Source organism: Mustela lutreola, chromosome 16, assembly GCF_030435805.1.
Source record: "Mustela lutreola isolate mMusLut2 chromosome 16, mMusLut2.pri, whole genome shotgun sequence".
NCBI lineage: Eukaryota > Metazoa > Chordata > Mammalia > Carnivora > Mustelidae > Mustela > Mustela lutreola.
The window spans coordinates 61,681,487-61,698,114 of NC_081305.1; positions in this window are offsets into that span (position 1 = coordinate 61,681,487).

The window sequence follows — 16,628 nt, forward strand, 5'->3', positions numbered from 1 at the left end:
GCTTTTCGTGCCACGGCAGGGTATCCTGCTTCCCGAGCGTTTCCGACCCAGAGGCCAACGGATCCTTCTCTTTTCTGGGGGCGGCGTGCTGCGCCTTCCACACATTGCTCCTGGGGAGCGCGGTGACAGACGTGTGCCACCATGCTTCTCTCTCAGGCAGAGGGGATGCTAGGGCAAAGAGTATTTCGCCCCATGCGGGTATCATTCATCGTGCTGCGGAGACAAGCTCAGGCAAGCAGCAGCAGCATCCCCAAACACAACTCGGATTTACCAATGAATGCTGTGCTTTCCAACGGCAGATGACAAGGCAAAGAGGCTTTCGCTGTATGCGGGTTTCTCCCACCGTGAGACAGGGTTCAGGCAAGCAGCAGCAGCCGGCAGAACATTTCTCAGCGAATGCTGTGATTTCGTAGTGGCTTTGGCTTGGAGCGAACAGCACTTCGCCACTGCTTCCTCAGCAAGGCTTCAGTCGCGTCAGGGAAGAAGAGCTGCGGGAGAGCTGGTGCCTCTTGGGCCTTGCTTTCCCGGGCTCCATGTTCGCTTCCTGGGTTCACCCTGCCAGGTGACTCAGCCACAACCCTGCAGTATCGTGTTGAGCCTAGGATGGCACCCTATACACACTACCATCTCCCCGTGTAGGCATCGCTTGGCCTTTTACTCTGGCGCTCAGGCGGACTGGCGGACTAAGCCAGTGCTTTTCCCACAGGAAAGGAGAGGTGACAGGATCCCTGCACACGGCCCGTGCACGTAATAGGGAGCTTTGGGGGACTGTCCCCACCCCTTCCCCTTAAACCCCGTGCCTCCTCCAAGCTTCCACATCCTGGAGGAAGACGGCGTCTGACTCCCCGTTATTTCAGGGAGCTGTTTCTGCGAGTTCAGCTTCGGCGCCTCGTGGCTAGCACATGTCTGCCCCAGGGACAGGTGGCCAAAGAGCTGCTGTCTCCTTGGGCCCAGAGGCTCAGGACAGGCATGCTTTCTGCCCAGACTCCTTCCTAAGAGTGGAGCACGCGCCCTGCCCTACACATCCCCTCCTCTCTCCGTAGCAGCCAGGCTTCCGTCTCTCTGCACAGGGAGCGGGTGACACTTGTATTGCCACCGGCCGCTGTGCCTGCCAGGGCCGGCTCTCCTGCTTCGCAACCGTTTCCAGACCAGAAGGCCAACGGCTCCTGCTCTTCTGCCTGGGCAGCGTGCTGCACCTTCCACAGACATGCTCCTGGGGAGCGCAGTGAAAGACGTGTCCCTTTCCTTAAGGCTCTTTCCACAGGCGCAACCGCGCTTCTCTCTCAGGCAGAGGGGTGCTAGAGCAAAGAGGATTTCGCTCCATGCGGGTTTCGTGCACTGTGCTCTGGAGACTAGCTCAGGCAAGCAGCAGCAGCATCCCCAAACCCAACTCGGATTTCCCAACCAATGCTGCGCTTTCCCTGAGGAGATGCACGGGCAAAGAGCCTTAAGTTGTATGCGGGTTTCTCCCACGGTGAGACTGGGCTCAGGCAACCAGCAGCAGCAGCCCACAGTACCGACTTTGATTTCTCAGCGAATGTTGTGCTTTCACAGAGGTTTTGGGCTTGGAGCGAACCGCACTTCACCACTGTTTTCTCAGCAAGGCTTCGTGCGCGTCATGGAAGAAGAGCTGCCGTAGAGCTGCTGCCTCTTGGGCCTTGTTTTCCCGGGCTCCAAGTTCGCACCCGGGGTTCACCTTGCTAAGCCAAACTAAGCAGACACAGTTACAACCCTGAAGCAGCATGCGTGGCCTAGCATGGCACTCTATGCCTATTACCATCTCCTGGGGTAGGTAAGGCTTTGCCTTTTGTTCCGGCGCTCATGAAGACTCGGGGTCTATGCCAGTGCCTTCACCACAGGAGAGAGGTGGCGACAGGATCCCTGCACACGGCCCGTGCCCTTGGAAGGGGAACTGTAGGGGACAGTCTCCACTCCATCCCCGGCACAGCCCTGTCACCCACATCGCTGCCACATCCTGGTGGAAGACGGCATCTGACTGCCCGTTTCTCCTTGGGGTTGTTTCTGCGAGTCGCGGGTATGGCACCTGGTGGCAAGCCCAAGTCTGCCCTTGGTACAGCTGGCCAAGGAGATGCTGTCCCTATGGGACCAGAGGCACAGGAAAGGCCTGCCTTCTGCCCAGACTCCTTCCTCAGTGGGGAGCACGTGCCCCGGCCCTAGTCGTCCCCTCCTGTCTCCTTAGCAGCCAGCCTTCCATCTCTCTGGACAGTGAGCGGGGGGATACTTGTCTTGCCACCAGCCTGCTTTTCGTGCCACAGCAGGGTATCCTGCTTCCCGAGCGTTTCCGACCCAGAGGCCAACGGATCCTTCTCTTTTCTGGGGGCGGCGTGCTGCGCCTTCCACACATTGCTCCTGGGGAGCGCGGTGACAGACGTGTGCAACCATGCTTCTCTCTCAGGCAGAGGGGATGCTAGGGCAAAGAGTATTTCGCCCCATGCGGGTATCATTCATCGTGCTGCGGAGACAAGCTAAGGCAAGCAGCAGCAGCATCCCCAAACACAACTCGGATTTACCAATGAATGCTGTGCTTTCCAACGGCAGATGACAAGGCAAAGAGGCTTTCGCTGTATGCGGGTTTCTCCCACCGTGAGACAGGGTTCAGGCAAGCAGCAGCAGCCCGCAGAACATTTCTCAGCGAATGCTGTGATTTCGTAGTGGCTTTGGCTTGGAGCGAACAGCACTTCGCCGCTGCTTCCTCAGCAAGGCTTCAGTCGCGTCAGGGAAGAAGAGCTGCGGGAGAGCTGGTGCCTCTTGGGCCTTGCTTTCCCGGGCTCCATGTTCGCTTCCTGGGTTCACCCTGCCAGGTGACTCAGCCACAACCCTGCAGTATCGTGTTGAGCCTAGGATGGCACCCTATACACACTACCATCTCCCCGTGTAGGCATCGCTTGGCCTTTTACTCTGGCGCTCAGGCGGACTGGCGGACAAAGCCAGTGCTTTTCCCACAGGAAAGGAGAGGTGACAGGATCCCTGCACACGGCCCGTGCACGTAATAGGGAGCTTTGGGGGACTGTCCCCACCCCTTCCCCTTAAACCCCTTGCCTCCTCCAAGCTTCCACATCCTGGAGGAAGACGGCGTCTGACTCCCCGTTATTTCAGGGAGCTGTTTCAGCGAGTTCAGCGTAGGCGCCTGGTGGCTAGTGCATGTCTGCCCCAGGGACAGGTGGCCAAAGAGCTGCTGTCTCCTTGGGCCCAGAGGCTCAGGACAGGCATGCTTTCTGCCCAGACTCCTTCCTAAGAGTGGAGCACGCGCCCTGCCCTACACATCCCCTCCTCTCTCCTTAGCAGCCAGGATTCCGTCTCTCTGCACAGGGAGCGGGTGACACTTGTATTGCCACCGGCCGCTGTGCCTGCCAGGGCCGGCTCTCCTGCTTCGCAACCCTTTCCAGACCAGAAGGCCAACGGCTCCTGCTCTTCTGCCTGGGCAGCGTGCTGCACCTTCCACAGACATGCTCCTGGGGAGCGCAGTGAAAGACGTGTCCCTTTCCTTAAGGCTCTTTCCACAGGCGCAACCGCGCTTCTCTCTCAGGCAGAGGGGTGCTAGAGCAAAGAGGATTTCGCTCCATGCGGGTTTCGTGCACTGTGCTCTGGAGACTAGCTCAGGCAAGCAGCAGCAGCATCCCCAAACTCAACTCGGATTTCCCAACCAATGCTGCGCTTTCCCTGAGGAGATGCACGGGCAAAGAGCCTTAAGTTGTATGCGGGTTTCTCCCACCGTGAGACTGGGCTCAGGCAACCAGCAGCAGCAGCCCACAGTACCGACTTTGATTTCTCAGCGAATGTTGTGCTTTCACAGAGGTTTTGGGCTTGGAGCGAACCGCACTTCACCACTGTTTTCTCAGCAAGGCTTCGTGCTTCTCATGGAAGAAGAGCTGCCGTAGAGCTGCTGACTCTTGGGCCTTGTTTTCCCGGGCTCCAAGTTCGCACCCGGGGTTCACCTTGCTAAGCCAAACTAAGCAGACACAGTTACAACCCTGAAGCAGCATGCGTGGCCTAGCATGGCACTCTATGCCTATTACCATCTCCTGGGGTAGGTAAGGCTTTGCCTTTTGTTCCGGCGCTCATGAAGACTCGGGGTCTATGCCAGTGCCTTCACCACAGGAGAGAGGTGGCGACAGGATCCCTGCACACGGCCCGTGCCCTTGGAAGGGGAACTGTAGTGGACAGTCTCCACTCCATCCCCGGCACAGCCCTGTCACCAACATCGCTGCCACATCCTGGTGGAAGACGGCATCTGACTGCCCGTTTCTCCTTGGGGTTGTTTCTGCGAGTTGCGGGTATGGCACCTTGTGGCAAGCCCAAGTCTGCCCTTGGTACAGCTGGCCAAGGAGATGCTGTCCCCATGGGACCAGAGGCACAGGAAAGGCCTGCCTTCTGCCCAGACTCCTTCCTCAGTGGGGAGCACGTGCCCCGGCCCTAGTCGTCCCCTCCTGTCTCCTTAGCAGCCAGCCTTCCATCTCTCTGGACAGTGAGCGGGGGATACTTGTCTTGCCACCAGCCTGCTGTTCGTGCTACAGCAGGGTATCCTGCCTCCCGAGCGTTTCCCGACCCAGAGGCCAACGGATCCTTCTGTTTTCTGGGGGCGGAGTGCTGCGCCTTCCACACATTGCTTCTGGGGAGCGCGGTGACAGACGTGTGCAACCATGCTTCTCTCTCAGGCAGAGGGGATGCTAGGGCAAAGAGTATTTCGCCCCATGCGGGTATCATTCATCGTGCTGCGGAGACAAGCTCAGGCAAGCAGCAGCAGCATCCCCAAACACAACTCGGATTTACCAATGAATGCTGTGCTTTCCAACGGCAGATGACAAGGCAAAGAGGCTTTCGCTGTATGCGGGGTTCTCCCACCGTGAGACAGGGTTCAGGCAAGCAGCAGCAGCCCGCAGAACATTTCTCAGCGAATGCTGTGATTTCGTAGTGGCTTTGGCTTGGAGCGAACAGCACTTCGCCGCTGCTTCCACAGCAAGGCTTCAGTCGCGTCAGGGAAGAAGAGCTGCGGGAGAGCTGGTGCCTCTTGGGCCTTGCTTTCCCGGGCTCCATGTTCGCTTCCTGGGTTCACCCTGCCAGGTGACTCAGCCACAACCCTGCAGTATCGTGTTGAGCCTATGATGGAACCCTATACACACTACCATCTCCCCGTGTAGGCATCGCTTGGCCTTTTTCTCTGGCGCTCAGGCGGACTGGCGGACTAAGCCAGTGCTTTTCCCACAGGAAAGGAGAGGTGACAGGATCCCTGCACACGGCCCGTGCACGTAATAGGGAGCTTTTGGGGACTGTCCCCACCCCTTCCCCTTAAACCCCGTGCCTCCTCCAAGCTTCCACATCCTGGAGGAAGACGGCGTCTGAGTCCCCGTTATTTCAGGGAGCTGTTTCTGCGAGTTCAGCGTAGGCGCCTGGTGGCTAGCGCATGTCTGCCCCAGGGACAGGTGGCCAAAGAGCTGCTGTCTCCTTGGGCCCAGAGGCTCAGGACAGGCATGCTTTCTGCCCAGACTCCTTCCTAAGAGTGGAACACGCGCCCTGCCCTACTCATCCCCTCCTGTCTCTGTAGCAGCCAGGCTTCCGTCTCTCTGCACAGGGAGCGGGTGACACTTGTATTGCCACCGGCCGCTGTGCCTGCCAGGGCCGGCTCTCCTGCTTCGCAACCGTTTCCAGACCAGAAGGCCAACGGCTCCTGCTCTTCTGCCTGGGCAGCGTGCTGCACCTTCCACAGACATGCTCCTGGGGAGCGCAGTGAAAGACGTGTCCCTTTCCTTAAGGCTCTTTCCACAGGCGCAACCGCGCTTCTCTCTCAGGCAGAGGGGTGCTAGAGCAAAGAGGATTTCGCTCCATGCGGGTTTCGTGCACTGTGCTCTGGAGACTAGCTCAGGCAAGCAGCAGCAGCATCCCCAAACCCAACTCGGATTTCCCAACCAATGCTGCGCTTTCCCTGAGGAGATTCTCGGGCAAAGAGCCTTAAGGTGTATGCGGGTTTCTCCCACCGTGAGACTGGGCTCAGTCAACCATCAGCAGCAGCCCACAGTACCGACTTTGATTTCTCAGCGAATGTTGTGCTTTCACAGAGGTTTTGGGCTTGGAGCGAACCGCACTTCACCACTGTTTTCTCAGCAAGGCTTCGTGCGCGTCATGGAAGAAGAGCTGCCATATTGCTGCTGCCTCTTGGGCCTTGTTTTACTGGGCTCCAAGTTCACATCCCGGGTTCACCTTGCTAAGCCAAACTAAGCAGACACAGTTACAACCCTTAAGCAGAATGCGTGGCCTAGCATGGCACTCTATGCCTAATACCATCTCCTGGGGTAGGTAAGGCTTTGCCTTTTGTTCCGGCGCTCATGAAGACTCGGGGTCTATGCCAGTGCCTTCACCACAGGAGAGAGGTGGCGACAGGATCCCTGCACACGGCCCGTGCCCTTGGAAGGGGAACTGTAGGGGACAGTCTCCACTCCATCCCCGGCACAGCCCTGTCACCCACATCGCTGCCACATCCTGGTGGAAGACGGCATCTGACTGCCCGTTTCTCCTTGGTGTTGTTTCTTCGAGTTGCGGGTATGGCACCTGTTGGCAAGCCAAGTCTGCCCTTGGTACAGCTAGCCAAGGAGATGCTGTCCCCATGGGACCAGAGGCACAGGAAAGGCCTGCCTTCTGCCCAGACTCCTTCCTCAGTGGGGAGCACGTGCCCCGGCCCTAGTCGTCCCCTCCTTTCTCCTTAGCAGCCAGCCTTCCATCTCTCTTGACAGTGAGCGGGCGATACTTGTCTTGCCACCAGCCTGCTGTTCGTGCTACAGCAGGGTATCCTGCTTCCCGAGCGTTTCCCGACCCTGAGGCCAACGAATCCTTCTATTTTCTGGGGGCGGCGTGCTGCCCCTTCCACACTTTGCTCCTGGGGAGCGCGGTGACAGAATGTGCAACCATGCTTCTCTATCAGGCAGAGGGGATGCTAGGGCAAAGAGTATTTCGCCCCATGCGGGTATCATTCATCGTGCTGCGGAGACAAGCTCAGGCAAGCAGCAGCAGCATCCCCAAACACAACTCGGATTTACCAATGAATGCTGTGCTTTCCAACGGCAGATGACAAGGCAAAGAGGCTTTCGCTGTATGCGGGTTTCTCCCACCGTGAGACCGGGTTCAGGCAAGCAGCAGCAGTCCGCAGAACATTTCTCAGCGAATGCTGTGATTTCGTAGTGGCTTTGGCTTGGAGCGAACAGCACTTCGCTGCTGCTTCCTCAGCAAGGCTTCAGTCGCGTCAGGGAAGAAGAGCTGCGGGAGAGCAGGTGCCTCTTGGGCCTTGCTTTCCCGGGCTCCATGTTCGCTTCCTGTGTTCACCCTGCCAGGTGACTCAGCCACAACCCTGCAGTATCGTGTTGAGCCTAGGATGGCACCCTATACACACTACCATCTCCCCGTGTAGGCATCGCTTGGCCTTTTACTCTGGCGCTCAGGCGGACTGGCGGACTAAGCCAGTGCTTTTCCCACAGGAAAGGAGAGATGACAGGATCCCTGCACACGGCCCGTGCACGTAATAGGGAGCTTTGGGGGACTGTCCCCACCCCTTCCCCTTAAACCCCGTGCCTCCTCCAAGCTTCCACATCCTGGAGGAAGACGGCGTCTGAGTCCCCGTTATTTCAGGGAGCTGTTTCTGCGAGTTCAGCGTAGGCGCCTTGTGGCTAGTGCATGTCTGCCCCTGGGACAGGTGGCCAAAGAGCTGCTGTCTCCTTGGGCCCAGAGGCTCAGGACAGGCATGCTTTCTGCCCAGACTCCTTCCTAAGAGTGGAGCACGCGCCCTGCCCTACTCATCCCCTCCTCTCTCCTTAGCAGCCAGGCTTCCGTCTCTCTGCACAGGGAGCGGGGGACACTTGTATTGCCACCGGCCGCTGTGCCTGCCAGGGCCGGCTCTCCTGCTTCGCAACCGTTTCCAGACCAGAAGGCCAACGGCTCCTGCTCTTCTGCCTGGGCAGCGTGCTGCACTTTCCACAGACATGCTCCTGGGGAGCGCAGTGAAAGACGTGTCCCTTTCCTTAAGGCTCTTTCCACAGGCGCAACCGCGCTTCTCTCTCAGGCAGAGGGGTGCTAGAGCAAAGAGGATTTCGCTCCATGCGGGTTTCGTGCACTGTGCTCTGGAGACTAGCTCAGGCAAGCAGCAGCAGCATCCCCAAACCCAACTCGGATTTCCCAACCAATGCTGCGCTTTCCCTGAGGAGATGCACGGGCAAAGAGCCTTAAGTTGTATGCGGGTTTCTCCCACCGTGAGACTGCGCTCAGGCAACCAGCAGCAGCAGCCCACAGTACCGACTTTGATTTCTCAGCGAATGTTGTGCTTTCACAGAAGTTTTGGGCTTGGAGCGAACCGCACTTCACCACTGTTTTCTCAGCAAGACTTCGTGCGCGTCATGGAAGAAGAGCTGCCGTAGAGCTTCTGCCTCTTGGGCCTTGTTTTCCCGGGCTCCAAGTTCGAACCCGGGGTTCACCTTGCTAAGCGAAACTAAGCAGACACAGTTACAACCCTGAAGCAGCATGTGTGGCCTAGCATGGCACTCTATGCCTATTACCATCTCCTGGGGTAGGTAAGGCTTTGCCTTTTGTTCCGGCGCTCATGAAGACTCGGGGTCTATGCCAGTGCCTTCACCACAGGAGAGAGGTGGCGACAGGATCCCCGCACACGGCCCGTGCCCTTGGAAGGGGAACTGTAGGGGACAGTCTCCACTCCATCCCCGGCACAGCCCTGTCACCCACATCGCTGCCACATCCTGGTGGAAGACGGCATCTGACTGCCCGTTTCTCCTTGGGGTTGTTTCTGTGAGTTGCGGGTATGGCACCTGGTGGCAAGCCCAAGTCTGCCCTTGGTACAGCTGGCCAAGGAGAGGCTGTCCCCATGGGACCAGAGGCACAGGAAAGGCCTGCCTTCTGCCCAGACTCCTTCCTCAGTGGGGAGCACGTGCCCCGGCCCTAGTCGTCCCCTCCTGTCTCCTTAGCAGCCAGGCTACCATCTCTCTGGACAGTGAGCGGGGGATACTTGTCTTGCCACCAGCCTGTTGTTCGTGCTACATCAGGGTATCCTTCTTCCCGAGCGTTTCCTGACCCAGAAGCCAACGGATCCTTCTCTTTTCTGGGGGCGGCGTGCTGCGCCTTCCACACATTGCTCCTGGGGAGCGCGGTGACAGACGTGTGCAACCATGCTTCTCTCTCAGGCAGAGGGGATGCTAGGGCAAAGAGTATTTCACCCCATGCGGGTATCATTCATCGTGCTGCGGAGACAAGCTCAGGCAAGCAGCAGCAGCATCCCCAAACACAACTCGGATTTACCAATGAATGCTGTGCTTTCCAACGGCAGATGACAAGGCAAAGAGGCTTTCGCTGTATGCGGGTTTCTCCCACCGTGAGACAGGGTTCAGGCAAGCAGCAGCAGCCCGCAGAACATTTCTCAGCGAATGCTATGATTTCGTAGAGGCTTTGGCTTGGAGCTTACAGCACATCGCCGCTGCTTCCTCAGCAAGGCTTCAGTCGCGTCAGGGAAGAAGAGCTGCGGGAGAGCTGGTGCCTCTTGGGCCTTGCTTTCCCGGGCTCCATGTTCGCTTCCTGGGTTCACCCTGCCAGGTGACTCAGCCACAACCCTGCAGTATCGTGTTGAGCCTAGGATGGCACCCTATACACACTACCATCTCCCCGTGTAGGCATCGCTTGGCCTTTTACTCTGGCGCTCAGGCGGACTGGCAGACTAAGCCTGTGCTTTTCCCACAGGAAAGGAGAGGTGACAGGATCCCTGCACACGGCCCGTGCACGTAATAGGGAGCTTTGGGGGACTGTCCCCACCCCTTCCCCTTAAACCCCGTGCCTCCTCCAAGCTTCCACATCCTGGAGGAAGACGGCGTCTGAGTCCCCGTTATTTCAGGGAGCTGTTTCTGCGAGTTCAGCGTAGGCGCCTTGTGGCTAGTGCATGTCTGCCCCAGGGACAGGTGGCCAAAGAGCTGCTGTCTCCTTGGGCCCAGAGGCTCAGGACAGGCATGCTTTCTGCCCAGACTCCTCCCTAAGAGTGGAGCACGCGCCCTGCCCTACTCATCCCCTCCTCTCTCCTTAGCAGCCAGGCTTCCGTCTCTCTGCACAGGGAGCGGGGGACACTTGTATTGCCACCGGCCGCTGTGCCTGCCAGGGCCGGCTCTCCTGCTTCGCAACCGTTTCCAGACCAGAAGGCCAACGGCTCCTGCTCTTCTGCCTGGGCAGCGTGCTGCACCTTCCACAGACATGCTCCTGGGGAGCGCAGTGAAACACGTGTCCCTTTCCTTAAGGCTCTTTCCACAGGCGCAACCGCGCTTCTCTCTCAGGCAGAGGGGTGCTAGAGCAAAGAGGATTTCTCTCCATGCGGGTTTCGTGCACTGTGCTCTGGAGACTAGCTCAGGCAAGCAGCAGCAGCATCCCCAAACCCAACTCGGATTTCCCAACCAATGCTGCGCTTTCCCTGAGGAGATGCACGGGCAAAGAGCCTTAAGTTGTATGCGGGTTTCTCCCACCGTGAGACTGGGCTCAGGCGACCAGCAGCAGCAGCCCACAGTACCGACTTTGATTTCTCAGCGAATGTTTTGCTTTCACAGAGGTTTTGGGCTTGGAGCGAACCGCACTTCACCACTGTTTTCTCAGCAAGGCTTCGTGCGCGTCATGGAAGAAGAGCTGCCGTAGAGCTTCTGCCTCTTGGGCCTTGTTTTCCCGGGCTCCAAGTTCGAACCCGGGGTTCACCTTGCTAAGCCAAACTAAGCAGACACAGTTACAACCCTGAAGCAGCATGCGTGGCCTAGCATGGCACTCTATGCCTATTACCATCTCCTGGGGTAGGTAAGGCTTTGCCTTTTGTTCCGGCGCTCATGAAGACTCGGGGTCTATGCCAGTGCCTTCACCACAGGAGAGAGGTGGCGACAGGATCCCCGCACACGGCCCGTGCCCTTGGAAGGGGAACTGTAGGGGACAGTCTCCACTCCATCCCCGGCACAGCCCTGTCACCCACATCGCTGCCACATCCTGGTGGAAGACGGCATCTGACTGCCCGTTTCTCCTTGGGGTTGTTTCTGCGAGTTGTGGATATGGCACCTGGTGGCAAGCCCAAGTCTGCCCTTGGTACAGCTGGCCAAGAAGATGCTGTCCCCATGGGACCAGAGGCACAGGAAAGGCCTGCCTTCTGCCCAGACTCCTTCCTCAGTGGGGAGCACGTGCCCCGGACCTAGTCGTCCCCTCCTGTCTCCTTAGCAGCCAGGCTACCATCTCTCTGGACAGTGAGCGGGGGATACTTGTCTTGCCACCAGCCTGCTGTTCGTGCTACATCAGGGTATCCTTCTTCCCGAGCGTTTCCTGACCCAGAGGCCAACGGATCCTTCTCTTTTCTGGGGGCGGCGTGCTGCCCCTTCCACACATTGCTCCTGGGGAGCGCGGTGACAGACGTGTGCAACCATGCTTCTCTCTCAGGCAGAGGGGATGCTAGGGCAAAGAGTATTTCACCCCATGCGGGTATCATTCATCGTGCTGCGGAGACAAGCTCAGGCAAGCAGCAGCAGCATCCCCAAACACAACTCGGATTTACCAATGAATGCTGTGCTTTCCAACGGCAGATGACAAGGCAAAGAGGCTTTCGCTGTATGCGGGTTTCTCCCACCATGAGACAGGGTTCAGGCAAGCAGCAGCAGCCCGCAGAACATTTCTCAGCGAATGCTATGATTTTGTAGTGGCTTTGGCTTGGAGCTTACAGCACTTCGCCGCTGCTTCCTCAGCAAGGCTTCAGTCGCGTCAGGGAAGAAGAGCTGCGGGAGAGCTGGTGCCTCTTGGGCCTTGCTTTCCCGGGCTCCATGTTCGCTTCCTGGGTTCACCCTGCCAGGTGACTCAGCCACAACCCTGCAGTATCGTGTTGAGCCTAGGATGGCACCCTATACACACTACCATCTCCCCGTGTAGGCATCGCTTGGCCTTTTACTCTGGCGCTCAGGCGGACTGGCGGACTAAGCCAGTGCTTTTCCCACAGGAAAGGAGAGGTGACAGGATCCCTGCACACGGCCCGTGCACGTAATAGGGAGCTTTGGGGGACTGTCCCCACCCCTTCCCCTTAAACCCCGTGCCTCCTCCAAGCTTCCACATCCTGGAGGAAGACGGCGTCTGACTCCCCGTTATTTCAGGGAGCTGTTTCTGCGAGTTCAGCTTCGGCGCCTCGTGGCTAGCACATGTCTGCCCCAGGGACAGGTGGCCAAAGAGCTGCTGTCTCCTTGGGCCCAGAGGCTCAGGACAGGCATGCTTTCTGCCCAGACTCCTTCCCAAGAGTGGAGCACGCGCCCTGCCCTACTCATCCCCTCCTCTCTCCGTAGCAGCCAGTCTTCCGTCTCTCTGCACAGGGAGCGGGTGACACTTGTATTGCCACCGGCCGCTGTGCCTGCCAGGGCCGGCTCTCCTGCTTCGCAACCGTTTCCAGACCAGAAGGCCAACGGCTCCTGCTCTTCTGCCTGGGCAGCGTGCTGCACCTTCCACAGACATGCTCCTGGGGAGCGCAGTGAAAGACGTGTCCCTTTCCTTAAGGCTCTTTCCACAGGCGCAACCGCGCTTCTCTCTCAGGCAGAGGGGTGCTAGAGCAAAGAGGATTTCGCTCCATGCGGGTTTCGTGCACTGTGCTCTGGAGACTAGCTCAGGCAAGCAGCAGCAGCATCCCCAAACCCAACTCGGATTTCCCAACCAATGCTGCGCTTTCCCTGAGGAGATGCACGGGCAAAGAGCCTTAAGTTGTATGCGGGTTTCTCCCACCGTGAGACTGGGCTCAGGCAACCAGCAGCAGCAGCCCACAGTACCGACTTTGATTTCTCAGCGAATGTTGTGCTTTCACAGAGGTTTTGGGCTTGGAGCGAACCGCACTTCACCACTGTTTTCTCAGCAAGGCTTCGTGCGCGTCATGGAAGAAGAGCTGCCGTAGAGCTGCTGCCTCTTGGGCCTTGTTTCCCCGGACTCCAAGTTCGCACGCGCGGTTCACCTTGCTAAGCTAAACTAAGCAGACACAGTTACAACCCTGAAGCAGCATGCGTGGCCTAGCATGGCACTCTATGCCTATTACCATCTCCTGGGGTAGGTAAGGCTTTGCCTTTTGTTCCGGCGCTCATGAAGACTCGGGGTCTATGCCAGTGCCTTCACCACAGGAGAGAGGTGGCGACAGGATCCCTGCACACGGCCCGTGCCCTTGGAAGGGGAACTGTAGGGGACAGTCTCCACTCCATCCCCGGCACAGCCCTGTCACCCACATCGCTGCCACATCCTGGTGGAAGACGGCATCTGACTGCCCGTTTCTCCTTGGGGTTGTTTCTGCGAGTCGCGGGTATGGCACCTGGTGGCAAGCCCAAGTCTGCCCTTGGTACAGCTGGCCAAGGAGATGCTGTCCCCATGGGACCAGAGGCACAGGAAAGGCCTGCCTTCTGCCCAGACTCCTTCCTCAGTGGGGAGCACGTGCCCCGGCCCTAGTCGTCCCCTCCTGTCTCCTTAGCAGCCAACCTTCCATCTCACTGGACAGTGAGCGGGGGGATACATGTCTTGCCACCAGCCTGCTGTTCGTGCCACAGCAGGGTATCCTGCTTCCCGAGCGTTTCCCGACCCAGAGGCCAACGGATCCTTCTCTTTTCTGGGGGCGGCGTGCTGCGCCCCCACACATTGCTCCTGGGGAGCGCGGTGACAGACGTGTGCAACCATGCTTCTCTCTCAGGCAGAGGGGATGCTAGGGCAAAGAGTATTTCGCCCCATGCGGGTATCATTCATCGTGCTGCGGAGACAAGCTCAGGCAAGCAGCAGCAGCATCCCCAAACACAACTCGGATTTACCAATGAATGCTGTGCTTTCCAACGGCAGATGACAAGGCAAACAGGCTTTCGCTGTATGCGGGTTTCTCCCACCGTGAGCCAGGGTTCAGGCAAGCAGCAGCAGCCCGCAGAACATTTCTCAGCGAATGCTGTGATTTCGTAGTGGCTTTGGCTTGGAGCGAACAGCACTTCGCCGCTGCTTCCTCAGCAAGGCTTCAGTCGCGTCAGGGAAGAAGAGCTGCGGGAGAGCTGGTGCCTCTTTGGCCTTGCTTTCCCGGGCTCCATGTTCGCTTCCTGGGTTCACCCTGCCAGGTGACTCAGCCACAACCCTGCAGTATCGTGTTGAGCCTAGGATGGCACCCTATACACACTACCATCTCCCCGTGTAGGCATCGCTTGGCCTTTTACTCTGGCGCTCAGGCGGACTGGCGGACTAAGCCAGTGCTTTTCCCACAGGAAAGGAGAGGTGACAGGATCCCTGCACACGGCCCGTGCACGTAATAGGGAGCTTTGGGGGACTGTCCCCACCCCTTCCCCTTAAACCCCGTGCCTCCTCCAAGCTTCCACATCCTGGAGGAAGACGGCGTCTGACTCCCCGTTATTTCAGGGAGCTGTTTCTGCGAGTTCAGCTTCGGCGCCTCGTGGCTAGCACATGTCTGCCCCAGGGACAGGTGGCCAAAGAGCTGCTGTCTCCTTGGGCCCAGAGGCTCAGGACAGGCATGCTTTCTGCCCAGACTCCTTCCCAAGAGTGGAGCACGCGCCCTGCCCTACTCATCCCCTCCTCTCTCCGTAGCAGCCAGGCTTCCGTCTCTCTGCACAGGGAGCGGGTGACACTTGTATTGCCACCGGCCGCTGTGCCTGCCAGGGCCGGCTCTCCTGCTTCGCAACCGTTTCCAGACCAGAAGGCCAACGGCTCCTGCTCTTCTGCCTGGGCAGCGTGCTGCACCTTCCACAGACATGCTCCTGGGGAGCGCAGTGAAAGACGTGTCCCTTTCCTTAAGGCTCTTTCCACAGGCGCAACCGCGCTTCTCTCTCAGGCAGAGGGGTGCTAGAGCAAAGAGGATTTCGCTCCATGCGGGTTTCGTGCACTGTGCTCTGGAGACTAGCTCAGGCAAGCAGCAGCAGCATCCCCAAACCCAACTCGGATTTCCCAACCAATGCTGCGCTTTCCCTGAGGACATGCACGGGCAAAGAGCCTTAAGTTGTATGCGGGTTTCTCCCACCGTGAGACAGGGCTCAGGCAACCAGCAGCAGCAGCCCACAGTACCGACTTTGATTTCTCAGCGAATGTTGTGCTTTCACAGAGGTTTTGGGCTTGGAGCGAACCGCACTTCACCACTGTTTTCTCAGCAAGGCTTCGTGCGCGTCATGGAAGAAGAGCTGCCGTAGAGCTGCTGCCTCTTGGGCCTTGTTTTCCCGGGCTCCAAGTTCGCACCCGGGGTTCACCTTGCTAAGCCAAACTAAGCAGACACAGTTACAACCCTGAAGCAGCATGCGTGGCCTAGCATGGCACTCTATGCCTATTACCATCTTCTGGGGTAGGTAAGGCTTTGCCTTTTGTTCCGGCGCTCATGAAGACTCGGGGTCTATGCCAGTGCCTTCACCACAGGAGAGAGGTGGCGACAGGATCCCTGCACACGGCCCGTGCCCTTGGAAGGGGAACTGTAGGGGACAGTCTCCACTCCATCCCCGGCACAGCCCTGTCACCCACATCGCTGCCACATCCTGGTGGAAGACGTCATCTGGCTGCCCGTTTCTCCTTGGGGTTGTTTCTGCGAGTCGCGGGTATGGCACCTGGTGGCAAGCCCAAGTCTGCCCTTGGTACAGCTGGCCAAGGAGATGCTGTCCCCATGGGACCAGAGGCACAGGAAAGGCCTGCCTTCTGCCCAGACTCCTTCCTCAGTGGGGAGCACGTGCCCCGGCCCTAGTCGTCCCCTCCTGTCTCCTTAGCAGCCAGCCTTCCATCTCTCTGGACAGTGAGCGGGGGGATACTTGTCTTGCCACCAGCCTGCTGTTCGTGCCACAGCAGGGTATCCTGCTTCCCGAGCGTTTCCCGACCCAGAGGCCAACGGATCCTTCTCTTTTCTGGGGGCGGCGTGCTGCGCCTTCCACACATTGCTCCTGGGGAGCGCGGTGAGAGACGTGTGCAACCATGCTTCTCTCTCAGGCAGAGGGGATGCTAGGGCAAAGATTATTTCGCCCCATGCGGGTATCATTCATCGTGCTGCGGAGACAAGCTCAGGCAAGCAGCAGCAGCATCCCCAAACACAGCTCGGATTTACCAATGAATGCTGTGCTTTCCAACGGCAGATGACAAGGCAAAGAGGCTTTCCCTGTATGCGGGTTTCTCCCACCGTGAGACAGGGTTCAGGCAAGCAGCAGCAGCCCGCAGAACATTTCTCAGCGAATGCTGTGATTTCGTAGTGGCTTTGGCTTGGAGCGAACAGCACTTCGCCGTTGCTTCCTCAGCAAGGCTTCAGTCGCGGCAGGGAAGAAGAGCTGCGGGAGAGCTGGTGCCTCTTGGGCCTTGCTTTCCCGGGCTCCATGTTCGCTTCCTTGGTTCACCCTGCCAGGTGACTCAGCCACAACCCTGCAGTATCGTGTTGAGCCTAGGATGGCACCCTATACACACTACCATCTCCCCGTGTAGGCATCGCTTGGCCTTTTACTCTGGCGCTCAGGCGGACTGGCGGACTAAGCCAGTGCTTTTCCCACAGTTAAGGAGAGGTGACAGGATCCCTGCACACGGCCCGTGCACGTAATAGGGAGCTTTGGGGGACTGTCCCCACACCTTCCCCTTATACCCCGTGCCTCCTCCAA